This window comes from Cavia porcellus, unplaced genomic scaffold (assembly GCF_034190915.1).
Source record: "Cavia porcellus strain 051 isolate PalLab524CR breed Dunkin Hartley unplaced genomic scaffold, mCavPor4.1 scaffold_34, whole genome shotgun sequence".
NCBI lineage: Eukaryota > Metazoa > Chordata > Mammalia > Rodentia > Caviidae > Cavia > Cavia porcellus.
The window spans coordinates 7,509,981-7,532,781 of NW_026947517.1; the positions used below are offsets into that span (position 1 = coordinate 7,509,981).

At 43.0% G+C, this 22,801-nt stretch overlaps 1 protein-coding gene across 1 annotated transcript in view; it reads left to right on the top strand.

The window, feature by feature from the left end:
• LOC134474652 (zinc finger protein 709-like) overlaps positions 1–22,801 on the top strand; it is a gene marked incomplete at its 5' end in the record, with an annotated part of 190,563 nt that overhangs the window by 36,276 nt on the left and 131,486 nt on the right. The gene's annotated exons all lie outside the window — the stretch shown is intronic.

Here is a 22,801-nt window from a genome sequence, read left to right on the forward strand (position 1 = left end):
AATATACTGTAACCTATGGAATGCAATGAGAACAGTCCTCAGAGGTAAATATATAACAATAAATAATCACATGAAGAAAGTGGAATGAACACAATTAAATAACCTAATGCTACATCCCAAGTTTCTAGAAAAGGAGCAAGCCAATCCCAACACTGATAGAAGAGAGGAAATTGTAAAGATTAGAGAAGAAATTAATGCAATTGAAACTAAAAAATGTTACAAAAAATTATGGAATCAGCTGTGGTTTTTTGAGAGAATAAACAAAATTGACAATCCCTCTGGCCAGCGTTATCAAGAAAAAGAAAGAAAAAACTAAAATCCAACCAATAATGACTGAAAAGAGAGAAATTACTACAGATTCCATGGAAATTCAAAAGATCATGAATACCTACTCTGAAAATCTCTATTCACATAGGGTGGAAAACACAGAGGAAATGGACAGATATCCAACAACATGAACTATCAAAGCTCAATGAAGAAGCTAAAACAATTTTGAATAACCCAGCATCAACTACTGAAATTGCAAACAATTTAAAACTTACCAACAAACAAAAGCCCAGGTTCTGATGAATTCATGGCTGAATTCCATACAAAGTTTAGAGAAGACCTAACTTCAATACTCCTTAAACTCTCCAATAAAATTGAAAGAGAATCAGTCCTCCCTAACTTCATTCTTGGGGGCAAGTATCATTCTGATAACAAAATCAGAAAAAGACCCAACCAATAAGGAGAACTAAAGACCAATCTCACTAATGAACATTCATGCAGAGATTCTCAATAAAATATTAGCAAATAGAATGCAGCAAATCAGCAAGAAGATTATACACCATGACCAAGTGGGAATACAGGAATGGTTCAAAATATGTCAATAAATGAAATACTCCACATCAGCAGAGCCTAAACTAAAAATCACATGATCATTTCAAAAGAGGCAGAAAAAGCTGTTGATAAAGTCCAAAACCTGTGCATGATGAAAAGCCTACAGAAACTTGGAATAGATGGTATCTACCTCAATCTCATAAAGACCATTGATGACAAACCTACATCAACGTTATACTAAATGGACAAAAATTGAAATCCTTCACACTAAAATCAGGAAAAAGACAAAGATGTCCACTATCACAACTCCTATTCAATATAGTTCTGCAAATATTACTCAGAGCAATGAGACAAGAGGGTGAAGTCAGAGGAATAAAAATAAGAAGCTAAATTATCATCACTTGCAGACAACATGATACTCCACATAGAAGACCCCAAAAACTCCATTAAAAAACTACTAAAGGCAATAAACAAATTCAGTAGCATAGCTGGTTACAAAATGAACACTCAAAAAAAATCAATAGCATTCCTCTACACAAAAGCCATGAGAGAGAAATTATGAAAATATCACCTTTCATAATAGCATCTAAAGTAATGAAATACTTAGTAGTCAACTTAGCCAAGAATATAAAAGGGTTATGTGCTGAAAATTATACTACTCTAAAAAAAGAGATTGAGGAGGATATTAGAAAATTGAGGGATATTCTTTGATAGTGGTTAGGAACAACCAACACTGTGAAAATGGCCATCCGCCCAAAACTGCTACACAGATTCAGTTCAATCCCAATCAAAATACCATTAACATACCTTGTAGATCGAGAGAAAATATTCCTACAATTCATCTGGACACAGAAGAAATGTAGAATAGCAAAGGTCATTTTGGGTAACAAAGGCAAGACAGGAGGGATCTCAATTCCTAACTTAAAACTATACTACAGAGTCACAGTAATAAAAATCAACATAGTACTCGCAGAGACCTGAGGATCAATGGAATAAATTAGAAGATGCAAACACGACCAGCAACCTTACATTTGACAAATGGGCTAAATATGTTCCCTAGAAGAAAGATAGCCTCCATAATAAATAGTTTTGGAAAAATTGGCTTTCCAAATTCTAAACACTGAAACTACACTCATGTTTATCATCATACACTAAACTAAAATCCAAACAGATCAAGGATCTAAATATTAAAAAAGAAACACTAAATCACCTGGAGAACAAAGTAGGTAGAAATCTTGGGGACATTGGGGTTGGCAGAGAATTTGTGAATAAAATGCAAACCACATAGGAAATATTTCAAAGAATCAACAACCGGGATCTCATATTATTAAAACACTTTTCACTTCAAAAGAAATCAACAACTAAGTGGAACGTAAACTCACAAAATGTGAAAGAATTTTAGCAAACAGCCACTCAAACAAGGACTTATATCCAGAACATATAAAGAACTGAAAAACATCAAGCCCCCCAGATTCGAAGACCATCTCCACAAATGGGCATCAAAAATAAACACACAGTTCTCAGATGAAGATATACAAATGGCAAATAAATATATGAAAAAATGTTCACCATTAATGATCATTTGAGAAATGCACATTAAGACAGCATTGAGATTTCTTCTCACTTCAGAAAAATGGCTGCCATCAAGAAATCAACTGATAACAAATGTCGGTGAGACTGCGGGGAAAAGGAACATCAAGAATTACCCCTGTGTTCCTGGGGTAAATCGCACTTTGTCATGGTGTAGAACCTTCTTGATGATTTGATGGGAGTGCAGACTGGTGCAACCACTGTGGAAATCAGTATTGAGATTCCTCAAAAAACTAGGATTGGAAGTTCCATTCAATCCAGTTATTTCTTTCCTGGCTACTTTCACAGAAAAACTGAAAATGTCATGTAACAGTGATATATGTGCACCCATGTTCATAGCAGCACAATAAGTGATAGCTAAGTCTTGAAAACTACCAAAATGGTCATCAGCTGCAGAGTGGATGAAAAATGTATTTTTATACATTTTTACTACTACTCAGATATAGAAAAGGATCTTGAGTTCTTTATAGTTAAATGGAGGCAACTTGAGAATATCCTCACAAGTGAAATAAAGAACACTCACAGTAGTAAATATCACATTGTGTCTATGGTGTAAAACATATTAAAAATGACAAAGTAATATGATCCAAAAAGTATAATAGATATTGTAAAGGAGAAAGGAAAGTGCTCTAAAGGTTATAATGATATGTAGTGTGTGTAATATAGATGTCCATATTACTAAATTTCTGTTAATCATTGATAAGAAGAGTTTTCACTGTAAATGTTTGAGTGTTTAGCCACTTTTTATGCTTTTTTTGTAACTTTAACAATTATTTTTAGAATGACAATATGTAATGTATCAACTAGTGATTTTATGATGTTAATTTTTTGAGATCTGTATGCTACCTTTCTATTGTTTCTTTTAATAAAAAAATTAAAAGCAATGGATGTGGAGTTCACTGCCCTCCAGGCCTTGCAGCAAGACCTGCACATGCAGTGGGTAGAATCCTTGGGATCCAGTTCACTCTGTGTGGCCATAAGCTGCACTGTGGTTGAATTAGTGGTATTATGCTTTACATTTCTTGTGGTTGTGGTCTTTGTGTGCATGAGTCCACCATATGGGTCACTTACAATAAGCATATTTTCCTTGATCTTTGAGGTGGTGGGAGGTGGGAAACCACTCACATTGTTTCAACCCCAAAGGCTTTGAGGACTGTATGGAACTGACCCAAATGAATACCATATGCACAGAATGGACACAAGTCTATAAGCAGAACTTAGCATAGACAGCCATGGATGTGCTAAGGTTTGTGACAGTATGCAAGAATATAGTGCCTAATGATGGATGATATATCCAGGCTCGATAATAAAGATGCTTGTTTATTGCTGTTGATAATGTTGGCTCTGTGTGGTTTCTTCTCCTTTTACCCACGAAAATATCCATGCACCACCCTATCTCTGAGAAAATCTCATACCACTGACACAGGGAACTTTAATACCCCACAAAACTAAAGCCTCTGTCCCCTGTTCCGAGGCACACATAACATCCTAAAGCCCAAATCTCTTTTGGGGTACAGCTTTAGAAAAGAGAACAAGTTTCAAGCCTGCACCTTGAAGATCAATTCCTAAGCACTGTGACAAACATCTGCCTCACTTCCATCCCTCCTCTGTATGCACAGAGCATTAAAGTTCTAAAATGTTACAACCTTGACCTGGAACGTAGCTACCCAAGCAGCAGATGTGCAGCCTTCAAGCAGACTGGTCAGACAATGGGCTCAGATGAGTCAATCCCAAGGCTGAAATCCAAGGACAGTGTTATCTGTTGACCCCACTGTCACACAGTGGAGTTACCTACCACAATATCTTAGCCTCCCTTGATTCCTGAGCCCATGGGGACTCACTTTTCTTGTGGTTCACAGTGTGTTAAAACCAGGCACAGTATTAATGTGTGGTAGGGAGAACCCATGCCCATCACAACCCCTACTGAAATCAGCTCCTTATGTACTCTGCAAGGCACCTGTTCTTATCATGTCACATATAAAATATGCTGATAAAATGTATGTTGAATACCCTGCTAGCCATCTCCACCCAGCCCACTTGGCAGCAGCTCAGCCTTCAAACCTCCATTGGGCAGGCAGGGGAGGAAAGTAGAGGAAGACAAGGGGCTTTCTCTGCCAAGACAGAAAATATAGAAGGACAGGGGGCACCTTCAGCTGTAAGTGTTACACCTTCTTCTGAGCCTGTATCCTGAGGCCAGAGAAGAGACAGTTATTTTTATCACTTTGCTAGAAATCAGGAGTCTGAGCAGAGCTACAAAGGCTGGATTGGGAGCCCAACTGAGGGCTCCTCCAGAAGATTTGCCTGCATTTTGTTTTCACTTTCTGTTCCATGACTTAGTCGTCACCAGCTGTTGGCAGTGTGGGTTCACGTGTCTTCCCAACTGAGCTGCTTCTGGGGATCTTGGGTAGTCAGCACACAGTGAGATTTCCATGTGTCTCTGTTAGGTTTTGCATAGAGCAAAGTATAAAAGTGCAGTTCCCATGATAGTCAGGTTGGCCCCAAAATTCCATTAGTGAGGTCTTTGTTTGAGGACAGCTGATGCTTTGATCTTCAGGTTTGCCTGTGCATGAAGGACTCAGTGCTGGCCAGGTAGAGTGTGTCCTTCCTGCATGAGGATTTTCATCAGTTGTGCTTTTATTCCCACATATCAGAAGTGGATTTTCTTGCTGTGTGTTTTGCTTATAAATTATCATATTTTTATTACTACTTATTTACAGTGTGCACTGATTATGTTTTTGGTAGGTCCATAGCACATGTGATGCATAGAATGGAAGTTAGGCCATAACTTGTGCACAATAGTGCAGTCCATCAACTCGTGACTGTTCTCAATTTTGAGGGCATTGAAAACCTAGCTCAGGGCCAAGCCATTGCCAGCACAAAGCACTGCTTTGTCTCATTTTTTTTTTCTTTATGATCATTGCAGTGGGTATGATGCAATATTTGGGAGTTTAGTCCAGCCCTAACCCTAACTCTAACCAGAACCCTAAATCTAACTAACCCTAAAAAGTCACTACCAGCATTCTCTGGGCAAAGAAAACTTGATGGCATTGATGTGGGAAATGTAACATAAGTTAATTATAAGGACATAAGATCACTGGTGGCTGGAGTGGAGCAGCAGGGGAAAGTAAAAAAAAAAACATTGTGTAAAAATTTGAAGAACATTCTGGAATTGCACAGTGGGGAAACCCACACAACATTGAGAATACACTAAATGCCAGGAAGCTGATTACTTTAAACTTCATTAAAATGTTAAATTTTATTTATTTTGTTCTATCACTAACAAATCATGAATCCAATTATTAATAAAACTGGAAGAGAGGGGAATGGCACGTGTGGGTCAAGAGCTGCCCAAAGGGAAAACTCAAGAGATGACTCCTGCTGTGGAGCACCCAGGAGGTCCAGCTCTGCAGCTGATGGACAAGGGAACCCAGGTGCTGGCTCTTGCTATGGGGCCAGAGCTGGTGAGGGAGCTGCAGGTGGAGCTGGCACAAGGTCAGGAGGTGCAACTAATGCATGGACTGAAACTGGCCCTGTAATTTCAGGAAGAGAAAATATCACCAACTGTCCATGGATTTCTTGGGCAAAACCTTCCCACTGCCTGTCAGAGGCAGCTGTGTGCACCAGCTCAGCCCCAGCAAAGCCTCCCAGACTACATCCCCACAATGACTGCTGAGGATCTCATGCTCCTGGGTCACACAGCATTTGGGCACTTTGCTGAGTTCCAAGGCATATCCCCTCCCCACAAGCCCACAAAATCTGAAGCTTAGGCCTGGGACAGTCAGAAAGCTCTAGCTGCTCCTGAAGAAGCTTAGCCTGGGGATCTACATGAAAGTACATTTCCAGGGAAGAGTCAATCACAGAAGATGTGGACCTGGGGCAGAAGGGAGCCAGCTGAGTGAGAGGCCTGATATACCTGGGCAACTCATCTGTGGGGAGGGTGTAGGCCTTCTGCCCAGTCTGTACAGCATCCAGCCACAGCCTCTCCCACCCACAGTGGGGCACTTTGGACCCAAGGAGTCCTTAGAGGCTGAAAGAAGTCTCTGTGAGAGGGAGACCTTGCATAGATGTATCACACTTGTACTTTCTGACACATTGTCTCCTTGCCCCTCACCAGTGCAGTCAACATAGTGAAGGCAGTGACTGCTATATGCCGTGTCATTGCACTCAAGGGATCAGGGCCGCTGCTCCATGGATATCTGAGAAGCGAGAGGTCAGTCGGTATCTGTCTTGCCTCTCTGCAGTCTCTAGCTTAGGCAGTGATCCATTGCTGTACCCACTTATGCATGGTCTGTACCCACACCAAGGGAGGCCTGGGGTCCAGAAAAAAATTACTTTTAGGTGAGCAATATCTGTTCGGCTGCAAATGGTGACTCTGTGGCCTCCAAAGAACATTGTAACTCAAAAGGGCAGGAGTTGAATCTGCTCTGCTTACAAGGTCATGGCCAATACCCAGAAATGTGTCTGCACACAGTGTGTCTTCATGTGTATTTGTAGCATAATTAAACCTATTTGCTCTTTCATGATATGTGACAGTCATGGATTCTTTGCTGTACTCAGGGTTTCCTGTGTTGAACAAACCCTGAGGCCCATATAGTGACTCTCTAATCTCCTTTCCAAAGAATAGAAAGCTTTCCCCAAGTGTTTTTCAGTAAAGGGGATGGAAGATCATTCATGGGAATCAGCACAGGCTCTACTGTAGGTCTTCATAAGGCCAAGGCCACAGCTAACCACTTTGCATGAAGCCCCCATTTCATCCTCAGTGTCCCTGAGTTCTCAATCCACTCAGTACCTCATTGATCAGCATTTTAAACTGAGATTGAGTGATGAACTTTCACATGGCCAGGACCTGAATCTGCAGGTGGCCAAGTCTCACTGGGCTGCTAAGTTAAGAACTCACCTTCACAGATTTGGTGCCTGCAGGGCTGAGATGTCAGCCTTGGAGGAAGCCAGAGAAGAATGGTCGGACCTGGGGCAGTTGTCCAAGAAGGCTAAGTCTGAAGTCTCCTTCAGGCTGTGAGGTCCATCTGCCTGCACCTCGCTTGCTATACAGACATCTGCCAGGCGCTCTGCTGGCTGACTTCCGATCTGTGATGAGACAGTGGGGAGACATGGAATTGGGTTATGCACATGACTTCTCAGAAGGGTTGGAGCTGAAGCAAAGTCCATACTTCAAATGGCCCACAGAGGCTTGTGCTACATGGCTCACTAAGGAATACTACCATGCTCACATCACCTTGATAGAGGAGAGGCAGAATAGAAGTCTATGCATTAACAAAATCTATGAGTCTTAAAACAGCCTCCAGTTTTAGAAATGAGAAAATGGAGGATCATTCTAGATGTCCAGATCCATTAATGAGGCCCCACAGAATGTTCCCCAGGTTCCTGATAGCATGTCCACAGGAAGGAATTAAGTTACCCTTCCATAGCCATGGAAGGTGAGCAGCTGTGTTCACTGCTCTTTTCTTGTGCTCATTTAGCCCTGAGGCTCCTATGATAGGAACTGCGGTGCCTGAAAAATTCCTGTAAGACAAGTGCCAGAGAAATGGACAGAGTGGACTGATATTTGAGGTAAGTACTTCTGTGGTGAGTTGATGATGTGTAAGAGCTGGGGATAGGGTGGAGAGGCAGCCAGCTAATGGTCCATGGATACCAGGCCTAGGGCTGAAAATGAGATGCAATGGCAGAATTCAGTCATGCCAAGAAATGAAGTGACTTTGTGTTTGTGTCCCATTTTGCCTTCTCCCACCAATGTGTGTACAATGACCTTGCCTGTGACAAGGTAGAAGCTGAGTAAAGAGTATATGTTATTTGAGCACTTGGAATCTAGATTCCTTGAGAGCAGGACCACAGGCGCAGTGTTTGAAAAGTCCTGGATGGATGTGCTTAAAAGGTTAATCTGACCCTAAATTCCCCTCAGTAGTCTATGGCCCACTATACAGTCCCTTCTGCTGACACACCCTGCACCAGAGCAGATATCTATTGTTATTGTGGGTACCATGTCGGGAGCAGGGACATGTCACACAGGGCCCAGTTGCCAACTCCATGCCCATGTCCTGTGTACAGCTCTGTTGAGCCAGAGCCCCGAAGCCTGGAGAAAGCCTGAGGCTCTGTGAAACCAGAGGATTCACTTTGTTAAACAACATAAACTTATGTTCCTCAGAGACAAAAAGCACTGTCCCAGACTTCTACCCAGGAGGAGAGGAGTTGACTCTGCAGGCTGTGGATAAACATGGCCACTTCCCTTCTCCTCCTGCCAGCCCTGTCCTAGATGGGAATGTGAACGTGACAGTGGCCCAGGCTCAGTTTCCCTGACCCTGCCCAGGAGCATCTGCCCTCAGTGCCTGTCCTCAGACCCCCTCACACTGATGACCTAGGGAGGGAATTGTTTATGCAGACTTACAGTGGAGGCCAGGCCTAAATAGCCTTGTCCTAGAGTCTGTGTCTCTGAGTGGCTGGTGGCAGAGCCTAGGGACATCTGGCCTAGGCTCCCTCTTCTGTCTGGGTGCCTGGGAGCTAGGCCTGGTGAATCCTGTCCTGTGCTGCCTTTGATGGTTGAGCAGTTCCCGGTGAGCATCCAGAAGTATCTGGGCTGAATGAACCATCCTCTCACTTGTTCCCAGGTAGTTTTCCCACGGCATGTCCTGAGGCTGGGGTTTTGAGGCCTGGGAAAGCAGCATAACATATTGACTGATCACTCTCTCTAGCCAAGTGCCTGTTAAGGCCAACTGTAACCAGACCATAGTGCTTGGTGACCAGATCCTTCAGAGTTCTGTTTAGATCTGTTGCCAAGCAAATGAGGTCATATCCTAGGGTCCATAGCTGGGCTGCCAACTCTAATGCCCAATTTGTTTTTATTGTAGAATAAATCTGTTCTCCTTAGAAACAGCAGGTGAAAACTGGAAAACTGAGTGTGGTTTTACACTTTGCTACACTTTGAAAATTTAAATGCAGCAAACATGTAGATGCTTCAGATGTGTCAGGTGTGGTGCCAAGCACACAATTCCATCCAAAGGGTCCCTTGTCTCTGAAGATGAGGTGTTCAGTGTCTTCACTTAGAGATCTGTCACATTTTCAGGTGACTTGCTTTCCTGGGCATGTGTTAGTTTCATTTCAATTCCATTAGGGAGCATGGAGACGTTCCCAGATTGCCCGTAATATTTTTCCTTGAAGGATGTGAATGTTTCATGTTAAAACTCCACAGTCCAGGGAAGGAGGATTCCTAGCAAGTCTTGCTTTCACATGCCTATGAATGATTACTTATGAGTCCTTGGATGATTACCTCAGCCACACACTGTAGTGCTCCATACTCTGACAGCCTGTGAGGGGGGACAGCAGGTGGTGAGAGCAAGGGAAGGCTTTGCAAGGCCATGAACATCATTGCCCCGTGTGGATGAAGGACACATTCGTGTCACTCCTGGGGAACTTGTCTCCCAGCAGCTGCTATCACTTCCTGTCCTCCCATGCCAAACATACCATGAGCTTTGTGTCCCTCCTGGGTAGTTTGCCTTTCCTGTATGTGATGGTGCTGAGCCTGTTTAGTGGCAATGCTCATTGCTTGGTATACTTCAAGCAGTGTCTCCGTGCTGGGGTCCCCCTGTGCTCTCACTACCTGCTATTATGGGGCTGAACCAAACAACTGTGACTTGTTCATGCATGTGTCACCTATGGGCTGATGGGGATTTGTTCTGTTTATGGCTTGATTCTTGAAAGCATTTTTATTCATGTTCTTGTGTGTATATATGCTTTTATTTCAAAGAAAAGTACTTCTATTTGAAATTACTGGATCATATTTCTGTTGTATGGCTACCTTAGAAATTCTTAAAGTATCTTTGGAAGCAGTTGATTAAAGCAGAGTTAGTTGGTTGGTTTTTGTTTTGTTTTGTTTTATTATGCTATACTATGCCATGCTATGTTATGTTCCACTATGTTATGATTGGTTAGGATTTTGAAACTCCTTCAGCATGTTTTCAGTGCTTTCTGATTTGACTTTGAATAATCAACCTGAGAAAATATAAGAATATAACATAATCTGACTAATTTTGCTTTGGAGAAAATTTAAAAAGGAAAACCCAGTCAGGGATGTTGGTGCACACCTATCATCCCAGTACTTAGAAGGTTGAGGCAGGGTGATTGTAGTGAGTTTGAGGTCATCCTGGGCTACAAGACAAGATGAAGACCAGCCTGAACTGCATAGCGAAACCCTTTCTAAAAACAAAAAGTAAGAAAGAAAGAAAGATGAAATAACATAAAAATGAAAAGTCAAAAGTCACCTGTCAATTGGGAATTCAAATCTTTGTGAGGTTTTCTTGAATATGTGTTTAGTCAACACAACTAGCATAAGATTTACCATCATGTAAGCATTGATGTTCTGCCTGGTGTTTGCATTGTTTTAATTTTTAATGTTTTTACTGAAATGAGTGCAGATATGCTACTGAATATACCCTCTTAGGATATGAGTAGCTCAGTATGAAGAGAATTTGATCATTCTTATTTTTTCTGTCCTAAATTTATATTTTGAACAAGAATTTGATCAAGGGATAACTATCATTTTTGAAATAATAAGAATCATATAAAGATACTCTTTTTAGTGTCTAAAATGGTAAAATTGATTATAGATTAATATTGGTTAACGTACCTTGCACTGGGATTTCTGGAATTTCTAAATGATGAATATTTTCATACATTTGTAAAATTATTTACAAAATTTAACACATGGTCTCACTAATTTTCTAAGTTTCCCAGGCTAGGCTTAAATCTTTCCTCATTCTTTCTCACCCTCCCAGAGTGCTGGGATTACAGGTGTATATTATCCTGCCTTGGCAATTGATAGCAATGTTGTGTATTCATGGAATAAAATGTTCAGCTTCGGTTTTTAGACACTTTGCAAAAAGAGTTGATCTAGTTAAGCTATCTGCTACTTTCCTAGTCTGCAGTTTCTTTCGCAGAGAGTAAGACTGAAAGTGACATTAACAGTTTTGGATTCTCTGCTTTTAAACTGTGGTCAGCATGTGCTTCACCCTAATTGCCTTCTGCACTGGGACTGAGGCTTGGTGTCCTTGAAACACATTAGCTTTTTATTTGATCCTTCCTAGAATTCGATTGTTGTTTGAATTCAGACCCCCAGAATGTTGTGAAAGTTAAAGCTTCTTGGGGCACACTGCACTCCAGAAGGCCAGGCCACTGTAAAGCATTATTTTCCCTGTAGTCCTACTTTCCAAGTGTTTGTTTTGGTTTTTGGATATTGATTTTTGATTCTAATTTTTGCTCTGTTCATCAGTGTGTCTGTCCCTGATGTCTGTGGGTCAGTGACATCAAAGGAAACCACACATCCATTAAGGGTCATATTTCATTTTACTTAGGGATGCAGCCATTTTCTTTGGTGTCCTCAAACTAACCCTACAGTGTATATTCTTGTGAGTAACTACTTTCTGTTATTTAGTCTTTTAAGCAAAATATTCTCATCATGTTGCTTCTACTGAAGGAAACTGTAGCAGTTATGAGCCCGTGTCTTATTTCAGGCTCCATATCTTCACCAGTCTGCAGTGTTTCCACTTTCTGAACTGCTCCCTGTGAATAACTGTCCTGCTGCACAGCTGTGGTGGGTCCACATGCGGCAGTTGAGATCTGCACCTGAGTGGAAGACATCCAGTCAAATTGGGCTCTTCAACAGGATGACCTTCTTGAACAAAGGTCCCATGAGGGAAATAGGGGGCCTCAAGCCTGCAGGGAGGAGCTCTGGCAGCAGAGCCATTCCAGGCATCTCCTGTCCAGCCTGCAAGCTGTGCTGCTTTGCTGAGAAGCTCACTCATAGATCAGCAGGCCTGAATCTGGGCCTTTCTTGACATAGTTCCTGCTAGGAATCATGGTGTCCAGCACCTCTGCCTGGTCCATATTCCCCACCTTCAGATCTCAACAGAGATCTGCACAGCTTTGGGCTTCCTCTTCCAGGCTGCCACTATATGTAGAAACTTCAGGTGTGAAATCTGTGACTATGAAACTCAACCTGTATATATTTAACATGGAAATTCAACATCTAAGACTTCATTATAAAGAATGAGACTGAAAACACCCATATTCTCTTCTTACTCAGCTTAGCTGTGAATAGTTAGAAACCACTGAATGTACCACAGCAGAGCTGCTGTGTCAATTATAAAATTACAGCCACTGAAAATGCAGCAAGAAGGCCATGTCTCAGGCCATGTCACCGGTGTTACCTGAGATGACAGAGAGTTTATGGCCTGGCCCTGTCTGTACCCAGCAGTGAAGACACAGGGGCCCATGCAGCAGGTAAGGACAAGAGAGAGGGTCTCATCGATGGCAGACCATGATCCAGGGGGTATGCCTATATCTTTTTTGTCCATTTTCTTATACCATTGAATTAATTATAGTGCTCTATTCAATATTACTTCTATTCAGTTTAGTAAACAACAAATAGTGGCTAATTTCTTGAATAGGTAAGTGAAAATGGATGATTTAATTACATTATATATAATGAAATTCACAGTACATACTTCGAGTATCTATCTGTGTGTGTGTGTGTGTGTGTGTGTGTGTGTGTGTGTGTATGTGTGTGTGTAAGGAGTCTTGATATTCAGAAAGGCAAAACTCTGTTTATCACTATCTCTAACACATGAGGTCATGCAGAGCCCTTCCATGGTGCAGTGGTGCTAGAAGCCACCCTAGAAGCCACTATGCGCATCTGTGCCTGCTACTGCCAGAGGACAGCAAGAGATTTGGTTCAGTGTTTGTTTTTCCAGCAAGGAAGTCCTGAATCATCCTGCTTCCAGGCAGCTCAGGGAGTGAGCAGCATGCAGAGGAGCCCAGCACTGCCTGCCTTACACCCCTTTCCCCCACTGTATCCATGCTGCAGCCCTGCCAGGGTGCAGCCAAGACTCTGCCTCCTCAGCCCCAGGGTCCTCAGTTCCTGAGTCCTGGCCTCAGCCTCCACCAGGCTTCAGTTGCTGCCATGTGTTCAGCTGGCAGAGTGGGTGGGGCACACTCTCAGCCCCACATACACAAAGATCACTGACCACACTGACCCTTCCAGTCTGCAAATTTTGACTGAGGCTTTGGCATTGGAACAATAACAAAATTGTCATTACCTTTTCTTTTTGTTCTTTTTTTAGTGGTTTCATTTTATTTATTTAAACATATATTTAAAATTGCATTTTGCAAAAAAACTTTATTTGTCTTTTCATGCCCCAATCAACTGAAGTTTTTACAAAATTTTACAGCACTTCAAACCCATGTGCTTCAATGTTCAATCTGCAGCTTCGTAGTATGGGGGAAACAAAGTAGAAACTGAATTTGGGGATATTTTCTTTGCCTCCTAGCACCTTGAAAAAAAACCTTGATGCATGTGTTTTTACCTCCAAAATATAGGCTTCAGTACCAACTGAACCTGCCAGGACAAAATGAGTTTTCTACATTTATTTCAAACAATCTCATTTCCCCTCAAGTGGATACGCACATTGTCTAAGATTTCTTATGCCCAAACTTGAAAAATAAGTTCCAGTAGACAAGAGGCTGCTACCCATCCTGAAATCATAATGAGATTTTATGTAAACATATAGTCCAGCCCACACCCTGGCAGTCATGAGCTGAGAGAGGGGCAGATGGCTTGTGCAGATAGAAACACCTAGAAATAGTCAACCAGCAGCTGCAACAAGCAGGGAGCAGAGCTGCTGAGCCTTCGCTTCTGGGTGATGGAATGGTGTGGTAGGTTTTTCCCTGGGTTTACTGATGTGGCTTGGTAAATCCAGGTTGTGGCAGGGGTTATCATTCCAAAGTAAAATCATGTACATGTATCATTTATTTGCCATTTTCTTTTGCACTTATGGAATCTGAATGCGTGAGATTTTATGCCTCTGCCATTGCAGACCCATTCATGGGCATTATTCCCATGTCTTGTCAAGGGCTAGTTTATTTACACAACATGCAGAGCACTTTTCTCAGCCTTGTTTCTCCAGACCTGTACATTTTCAATTATTTCTTCAAAGGAAGCTAAACAATTTAGTTTGAGAAAACTTCAACTGTGTTGCTGTGCTTCTGTGAGACTTCCTTGCTGCCAGACCTGAAAAAGGCAGTGAGTTGGACCTGCTGGATTGTTATCCACAGAGGGACATGCTTTGCACAGCTGTCCCAGGAAGGGCTGCTCATTAGTTGCCTGGCTACCCTGACATCCAAATGTCCTTTCCCCAAGCTGGTCTTGGTTTTGGGAAGCATTGGATTGCAGTAGAGACTCCTTGTGCACTGGCTGGCTCTTGGAAAGCCTTGTGCTGCCATGAGGTTGTTGGTTCCTAGACCTTCACCTCTGTGGCCCTGGGGCCAGTTAGTTCCAGCAACCATGCACAGCATCCTCCAGGTAGCTCTCCTGTGCACCCTCTATGTGGAGGCTAGGTAGGGTCCCAGTTCCTTCCTCCTTCAAACAGTACTGTGAATCAAACTCTTGAACAGAAATCTTGAAAAGCTGTGCAAGTTTCTCTCTGGGAGAAATCTCTGTTCTTAGCCCTGCATGCTCCAGGGACACCAGTGTATAGCTCTGATGGGAGCTGCATGTCAAGGTTCTGCTCCGCACCCCATAGTTTCATGTGTGCTGTTAAGCATCTGCCTTAGAACCTGCCATCGAATGGGGACACAGCACATCTCAGGGATCTGTCCCCTGCCTGCTTCAGCTTTGGGAGGCTCAACATTTTCTGTACTTGTTGGCCATGTGTGGTGATTGCCTTTGAGTTACAAGAATTTGTCACTTCTCTCACAAAGTAGACTCTTGAGACATCTTTTACACCTGTAATAACAATCATCTATCTGAATATTGGTTGTACAGAAAAGTTTCCTGCTGTGGTCTCTACATTAGTCATGTTTCTGTTTTTCAAATGCCATGTAATCAGAACTTTCGATCTACATTCTGTCACTGAAATCATGGGAAAGCTTTTCCAACGTGAAAAGATAAGTATATACACAATGGCCTCTACATTTTCCCTGTAGACTTTGTCTGTCTAGAGTTTTCTCTTATCTCAAAGAGCAATAGCAGCCAGTCTCCTCCAGTAATGTTTGGCCAAATAGAATCTGATGCACTGATATGAAAGATTCAGAGTAGCTAATCACATCGAGAGAAATGTTAGAAGCACATGGGGACAAGCAGGAGAGTACAGGCCTATGGATGGGTCCAAAACAGCAGAAAGCTGAAACTCGACAGATGTGAATATTGTATAAATTGGCGATGCGCTTATGACAGGGCTACTGAGTTGAACATGTTGAAACTAATAAAATCTTAACTGTTAATTTAAATTAACTTAGAACGTAATGTTTAGAAGAATTATATAAGAGTAGAAATGCAAACTGAAAGAAATACAAGGGGTACAAGGGGAGGGAAGAGAAAGGCAATACTTTGCAGGACTTGGCCCTATGCAGAGCTCAGGATGTCTACCATGGTGACAGCAACAGCACCAGCTCTGAAATTCATGAAGTCCTGGTACTGTACTGGGCATAGCTTTCACATTGATAACAGAGCTGGTGAGGTCACTGGAGGCTGAGCTTGCACAAGCTCAGCAAGAAGGACTTGAGCTCAGTCTGGTACCAGCCATGCCTCAGAGGAGGGATAAAAATCACCAAATGTCCTTGATCCTTGCAGGCCCCAAAGCCTCCCAAGGCCTCTCAAAGACAATTCTGTGCATAAATCCACCCCAGAAAAGCTTCCTGTTCTGCCTCACCCCACTCACTTGTGCATGCCTCATTACTGCAGGAGGCTCCAAATTTGAGAGTCTTTCTGTATGTAAAGTTACACATGCCCTCCAGAGAATAATAGAACAAGGCCAAACCTTGCTTACTGTAGTTCTTATCTTCAGTGAGTTCACGTTTTTCCAAAAGACTCAGTTTAGTTTGGACTGGGTGTCCCAACTTGGTAAGCAGCACCTTCCAGGAGTCAGTAAAGGAAGCACTGGTCCTAGGGAGGACCATTGTAAGCAGCACTACAGGTCCGGCCTCCCTCCCAAACTGCCCTCCCAAAGCATCCTGTGGAGTTTGACACCAGCCTCTTGTTCCAGCTACAGAGAGCCCAGCCCCAGCCATCACTGTGCCCTAAATGGGGCAATGCTGACCCAGGCAGCCCTCATGTGCTAATGGAAGTCCCTGGACAGTGCTGTGACCACCTGTCCTCCATTCTTCAGGAAGCCTGAAATGCATCTCCCTTTCCCGACCTCATGGCATGTTGCCTCTGTGATAAAGAGAGTGGTGTATTCAGGGTTACTCTACTTATGTGTACTCTACAGGGTGCTGCTCTCTAACTATCTGAGAAGTGCAGATGGAGTGTGTCCTGCCTGCCTTTTGTTCATCTTCAGTTCATATAGTGAGGCATCACTCCATTCTGTGTGCCTTCCCATGACATCCCTCCTCTATTTTTTTGTCCCCATGTACAGAGGCCAGGAACGTAGTCTATAATATTGGTAGTATTTGGTCCAAGTTGATTGTGTGCCTGGACAAAATGGAAGCACAGGAGAGCAGTAGTTGCATCTGCTCTTGGCATTACATCATGGTCAGTGCCTGGTACACTCATGATTTAGAGCACGCTCCAGCTCCTTCCAGATGTCTGTGTGGACCTGAGTCCTCTGGTATCCCCCAGAGATTACTGCTCTGCATACCATAGAAGCCCATGGAATGGCTCTGTGGTGTCCTTCTCAGTGAAGAGAACAGCTTCACTGAGGCAAGGGCTCCTTGGTAGGAGGCAAAGCATCCGCATAGGAAAGAAAAAACAGCAGTGTAGCCAGGGTGCCATTTCTGAGGAAAAAGACCTGTGTTAGACCCAACTACTCCTTCTGACTTCCTCTGTAAATCTAGGTAAAACATCATGCACTATACAGGTTATACTGTCATCTGCTTGCAAGGGACATCATCAGAGGGGTGAGATGACATTTGTGAAAATTGGCAGCTGGTATCCCAGGTGCATAGTGTATAGAAATAGAGGAGAAATCCAGAAAGGGTTGGGATGGAGGTGAATACAGTGCACGCTGGGCTGGTTCCTCCTGCCTGGTCATGGAAATGACACTCACCTCTGGACATGTTTCCCTGGTTGCATCATGAGGAGACAGAAGTTCATCAGTTTGGCCATCCTTATGTTCCTTAAGCAGTGCAATTGCTTCTATGTATTGGTATTTTAACCTCAAGTGCAGAAAGTTATTGACATCTCATAGAATGACCCCTGTGTACAACCTGGAGAGAGATTGCAATCAACAATGTTCTATATGTGGTCAGCCAGACAATAGCAGTAGATTTGCAGTTGGATTTTTAAAAACTCCTAGTGAAAACGGTTGAGGTTTGAGTCTCTGTAATCCCCATGCTCTACCAGACTAGGGCAAGAGGGTCACATATTTGAACCTAGACTAAACAACTTAGGTGCACAGTGAGACTCCGTGTCAAATTTAAATTTCAAAAACTAAAATGGGCTGGGGATGTCGCTCTGTGGGAAGGCCCTCAGTTCAACTCTTCTATATAAAAACAAAACTTATTACCTTGTGAAGAAGCTCAATCAAGAGGATTCTACAACTTCCTTGGTGCAATATGGAACAAATTTCACCTAGGAATCTTAAGCCATGATTGTCCAAATTGATGTGAGATTCAGTAATTTGTAACAGAAAATGAGTCAAGTTGTAGGCAATTTTTATTCATCTTCAAGAAGCAGAGGTGAGGCCATGTCATGCTGTTGTGCTGTCTGCTAAGATGTTATGGGGATGCAGTGTCCCCATGGGAACACCACAGCTTGTAGAGCTGCATTTGCCAGAGGTCACCATGAAGCTCTGTGCATAGACACTGTATATGCAGACCCATGGACAGGAACTGGTCCTACCCAAGCTTCTATGACCATGACTGAAAAACTCCACTGCTAAGAATCTAACACACAAAATGAGATTTACAAAGGTGGATGCTTCCTATGGGATAGAGCCTGACAGGACTCTGTCTCCACATCCTAGATGCAATCCCTGAGGAGCTGTTCCCTGAGACACACTCCCCACCCAACAGTTAAAACACTCAGGGTAACCCTAAAATGAGACCGAAAGAGTAGGAGGGAGGCCACTGTTACTGAATGGAACAACAGCCACTATGTCCAATACCATTCACTCATATTGCATTGTGTATTTAACCACAATATGTATTTCTTGCCCCAGAAAAGAATACTGGATAATTTACCAAATCTGTGATTGACTCACCAAGGACATTAGCTTAAGATTCTGCCTTCTCACAAAAAAGCAACATTAAAAAGCAGCATCCAGCATCCTCTGGCTGAAGACAAACTTGATAGCATTGATGTGGAAAATGTAGCAGCGGTAAATTATGAGGACATAAGATGAGTGGTGGCTGGGATGGAGAAGGATGGTGAAAAAAAGAAAACACCTTTCTGTACAAAATTGAGGAGGAAAATGTTCTGGAAGTAGACAGTGTTGAAATTTTCAAAACATTGAGAATACACAAAATGCTACCAGGATGATTATTTTAAAGATGACTGAAATCTTAAACTTTATTTATATTAGTTCCATCACTGCCATACCTCTGGGAAATAAGGGTAGCAATGAATGCACTGATAAGTAAATCTGTAAGAGAGTGGAATGGCAGGTGTGGGTCAAGGGTTCCCTGCAGGTAGAACTCAAGAGATGACTCCTGCTGGGGGGCCCCCAGCACCTGAATCCAGGTGCTATATCTTGCTCTGGGGCCAGAGCTGGTGAGGGAGCTGCAGATGGAGCTGGCATGAATTCTGTGGGTGCAACTTCAGCATGCACTGGAATTGCCTCCGCAGTTGCAAGAGGAGAAAACATCACTGACTTTTCAGGGACTTCTCAGGACCAAACCTTGCCACTGCCTCTCAGAGGCAGCTGTGTGCATGAACACAGCCCCAGTAAAGCCTCCCAGACTGCATCCCAAAAATGACTGCTGAGTGGCTCATGTTCCTGGGTCTCCCATCACCTGGACACATTGCTGAATTCCCTAAAACATTCCCTACCCTAAAGGCCACAGTCCACATCCCAGGGCTCCTTACCCTGTGACTTAGGCTCCAGGATCTTAGGAGGCTCCAGATGGTCCATGAGAAGCTTGGCCTGGGGATCCACCTTGGAGTTCAGCTCCAGTGAGGAGTCAAGGACAGGAGATGTGGACCTGGGGCAGACAGGGAGTCAGCAGAGTGAGAGGTCTTGCCTCTCATCACACACTACCTACATAGGTAACCTTGGGAGGGCACATGGACCTCTAGCCCAGCAAGGGCAGGATCTGCTCCCACTGTCTCCCAACTACAGTGTGGAACTGTGGGCCTTGGGGCCCCTGAGAGGTTGACAGAATGCTCCATAGGAGGCAGTCCTTGCTTAGTGGTATGACACCACTCCCTTCCTCAGGGAAGCCTGACACAGTGTCTCTCTGCCCTTCCCACATACAGGTCAGCTCAACAAAGCCAAAGACTGATATCTGCCATGTTTTTGCACTCAAGGGCTCAGGGCTGGTGTTCCATGAATTTCTGAGAAGTGAGGGGTCATCAGTGTCTGTACTGCTTTTCTGTGTCTAGGTCAGGCAAACATCTCTTGCCTAGTTCTCTTTGCCTCTGTACAACTCCTCCTGCATGGTCTGTACCCACATCTAGGGAGGCCTGGGACCCAGAAAAACTGTTTTGAGGTGAACAATGTCTGTTCTACTGCCAGTGTTGACTTGTGACCTTCAAAGAACATTAAAACTCAAAAGGGCAGTGTTTTTACCTGTTCTACTTACAGGACCATGGACAATACCCGAAAAAGTATGTTCACACAAGGTCTATTCATGTGTATTTGTGGCTTGATGATATCCACCCACTTTCCAATGATACCTGTGGGCCATGGACACTTTGCCATCCCCAAGAATTCCTGTCCTAAGCACACTCTGAACCCCCTCGAGTGACTCTCCGATCTCCTTTCCAATGAATAGAACAGCTTTCCACAAGTGTGGATCAGTGGGGAAGGGGTGGAAGGTCATCCCTGGGAATCAGCATACCCTCTGGTCTTCATGGGGCTAAGGCAACAGCTGTCCCCTTCCCATGGAGCCCCCATTTCCTCCTCAGTTACCCTGCACTCTGCACCCACTCAGCACCCCTCTTTCAGTGTTGTAAACTGAGGTTCAGCTGCTTGCTCATGGCCACGACTTGAATGCACAGGTGGCTAAATTCCAAAGGGCTGCTCAGGTAAGAACTTACCTTCCCAGTATCTGATCTTTTCCTGGACTCAGTGTCTGTGAGTGGCTGGTGGTTAAGCCTAGGGATAACTGTCCTGGGCTCCCTCTTGTCTCTGGGAGCCTCTGGCCTGGGGCTGGTGAGTCCTGGCCTGAGCTGCCCATGATGGTTGGGTGTTTACAGGTGAGTTTTCTGAAGCATCTGGGCCAAGTAACCCATCCTGTCATATTTTCCTATGTAGTTAATGACACAGGGTCCTGATACTTGAGCTGTGAGGCCTGGGAAAGCAGCACAGCATGTTCCCTATTCACTCTCTTAAACCAATGGTCTGTGATGGCCAACTGTTACCAGAATGAGGTGCCTGGTGAACAAAGCCTTCTGAGTTCTGTTTGGACCTGTCACCAAGGAAGTGAGGTAATGTGCTGGCGTCCACAGTTGATCCTCTCCCTCTGATGCCTCCTTTATTTTTATTGTGAGCTCATATTTGTCCTCAGAAATAGCAAGTTAAAAACTAGAAATATATGTGTGTTTTTAGACATTTCTGCACTTTGAAGATTTTAATGCAACAAACATGTAGATGTTTCAGATGTGGCAGGCAGGGTGCCAAACACTCTTTTCCATCCAAAAGATCCTTTCCCTTGAGGATGAGGTGCACAGTGTCTTCATGTAGAGATTTCACAAATTTTATTTTGAATGTGTTTTGTGGGCTTATTTTATTTTTATGTCAATTTCATTAAGGAACATGGAGATGTTCCCAGAATTCCCACTATAATTTTCCTTGAAGGATATGAAATGTTTCATGTTATAACACCCAAGTGTCCAGGGGAGGAGGATTCAAAGCAAGTTTTACATTCACATGCCTATGAGTGATCACTTATTCATCCTTAGATGTTTCCCTCAGCCCCACACTATAGTGCTCTGTACTCTGACATTGTGTGAGGAAAGACAGCAGGTGGTGAGTGCAAGGGGAGGCTTTGCAAGGCTGTGGACATCATCACCCCGTGCCAATGAAGGACACATGAACATCACTATTAGGGAACCTGTCTCCTAGCCACTGCTTTCACTTCCTGTGCTCCAATCCCAAAAATACCATGGGTTTTGTGTCCCTGCTGGGTAGTTTGCCTTTCCTAGCGGTGATGGCTCTGAGCCTGTTCAGTCTCAATGCTCTTGGTTGGTGTCCTTCAAGCAGCATCTCTGTACTGGGCTCCCCCTGTGCTGCTTCTTATTGTTGGTGGATCCACCACACAATCTCGTGAGGCTGAACCAACCAAGTGTGGCTTGTTCATGCATCTGTCACCCATCTGCTGATACCATTTGTTCTGTTTCTGGGTTGGACCTGGAAAGCCAGCTGCCATAGCCATTCTTATGCATGGTCTTGAGTGGACACAGACTTTTATTTCAAAGAAGAATACTTAGATGTGAAATTGCCAGATTATAAATCCTGTGTATGGTTAAATTAAAAATTGTTAAGGTACGCTTGGAAGCATTTTTTTTTTTTTAAATCAGAGTTAGGTGTTTGTTTTCAGTTTGGTACTGGGGATTGAACTTATGACCAAGTGTGCACTTACACTGCTGAAATAAACCTCTATCCCTGTCTTCTTATTTTGTTTTACTTTATTTTGTTGTGTTTTTAATGCTATATTTTGATATATTATGTTGTTATGTTATGTTATGTTATGTTATGTTATGTTATGTTATGTTACACTATGTTTTCTGTTGGTCAGTATTTTGAATTTCTTTCAGTGTATTTTCAGTCCTTTCTGATTTCATGCATAACTCACCTGATAAACTATGAGAATATCACATTATCCTGAGTAATTTTATTTTGGAGATAATTTAAAAAGGAAATGAGAGCCAGGTTTGGTAGTAAACATCTGTAATGCCAGAAGTTACAAGGCTGAGATAGCAAGATTGCTGTGAATTGAGGTCAGCCTGGGCCACAACGTGAGTTCAAGGCAGTCTGAACTTAATAGAACAATGCTGTCTCAAAAATAAAAAATAAATCAAAAGGAAAATACATTTTAAAAGGTTAAAAAAGAGACAAAAATCATCTGTCAATTGACAAATCAAATCTTTGTGAATTTTTCTTACATATGTACTTTAATCAGCACACTGAGCATTAGGTTTACCATCTGGTAGATATTGATCTACTGCCAAGAAGTTGAACTGTTTCAATTTGTTTGACCTTTTAACTGAGATGAGTGTAGATATGCTACT